We start from the raw sequence: 1688 nt of genomic DNA, 5'->3' as shown, positions 1-1688 counted from the left end.
CAAAAAAAAACATATACTGTAGAACTTCTATCAATTAATAATATTAGAACTTTGAAATTTTATTAATTTATAAAGAGATTAATTTACAAAAGTTTCTATATTTAGATTTTCTATTTTAAAATATATTTATTCTAAGATAAAAAAATAAATATGATTTAGTGTATAGACATTAATTGCTATTTTTTCAAATTTGACATTTATATTAATTTCATTATATTATTTTGTGTATATAATATATATTTCATAGAACTTAAATATGGTTTTATATATAATATTACTAAATCTCATCAAAAATATATCAAGTGTTAAGAAAATATAAAGATAATTTCATTGTGAATATAAAACAAACAATATAATAATAGGTTCTTATTTATATAAAATATTTATACGTATAAATTATTAATTTATAATTTTAATAGGACCACATATTTACATAGATTTTTTTTTAAAGTATTATCTTATTATTTTATCTATTTATGTCAAATTTAGAAACAACCCAAGTTGGGACCGAAAAAATTTATTAATTTATAAAGATTATTAATATATCAAGTATTAATTTATAGATGTTCACACTGTTACAAAAAAGCATATACATCCACTCATTCAGTTTATCCAATTTACTTTCAAAGAGTAATCAAATCTTGGTAAGCATGTTCATAGTAGCCTTTTATCTTTGTTGGTACTTTCCCTTTCGGTCTTGAAATTTATGACTTTTACTACCAGGCTAAATTAACAATATAGATAATATAATTTATCTAGAACGTTTCGTATATCAACTTTATGTTTAGTTCACTTAGCCGGTTTGGATTTGTGCTTCGGCCCAAATAGTTTACATGATGGATCGTAACAGATGATCGGTTCACCCCGTAACATTAATCGGAAAGTATTCCAAATTCGGGTCAGGCAGTGTGGTATTTCAGTTCACTCTTTTAACACTAAACTAGATTCTGATCCGCGCGCCAGTGCGGATATGAATTTTCAGTTTTTAATTATTTATTTTATTAAATGATGTTTTTGTAAAATTCATTCATATTATATTCATTAAGTAAATATTTTTTTTTTGCATCTTAAATTATCTATTTTTTTACGAATGTGTGATATCATATAACCAAATATAAAAAAAATGAGTATACATAGTTAATTAGATAATTGTAAAAAAATAAATTTTTCTTTCGTTTGCGATATCATATAAATAATGATCCGCCCAGTTAACAAAATAATTTTTGTTATATGTAATTTTTTTTATTTTGACCATTTCCTTAAAACTATATTAAATTTTACATATTTTAATTAGAATATTTTTAATATTTTTACCTTTTTATTTGAAATGCAACTCAATATTTTTTTTTAATTATAACAAAATATTTAAAAAATATTTTTAGAATATGTTTGAAAAATATGAAAATTACATTTTAAATTAAAATTATCCTAAAATATGATAAGTTTTGATGTAAACGAAAACTCAAATTATGTCAGAAATAATTATATTCAATGATAATAACAATTTAAATTGATTATTTTTAAAAAAAATAAATTTACAAAAATATAGTTTGAAAGAAAATTCATTTCTCTTTCAAATATAAAATTAAAATATTATAATTAAATTATAAAAATTATAAATAAAAACCATAAATTTAACAAATGACAACTGAGTTATATTATGCTAAAATTTTATTTCTAACAATTTA

Source organism: Brassica oleracea, chromosome C5 (assembly GCF_000695525.1).
Source record: "Brassica oleracea var. oleracea cultivar TO1000 chromosome C5, BOL, whole genome shotgun sequence".
In the NCBI taxonomy this organism is placed as follows: Eukaryota; Viridiplantae; Streptophyta; class Magnoliopsida; order Brassicales; family Brassicaceae; genus Brassica; species Brassica oleracea.
The sequence above is the reverse complement of the archived record's forward strand: the minus strand, read 5'-3'. Positions refer to the sequence as shown.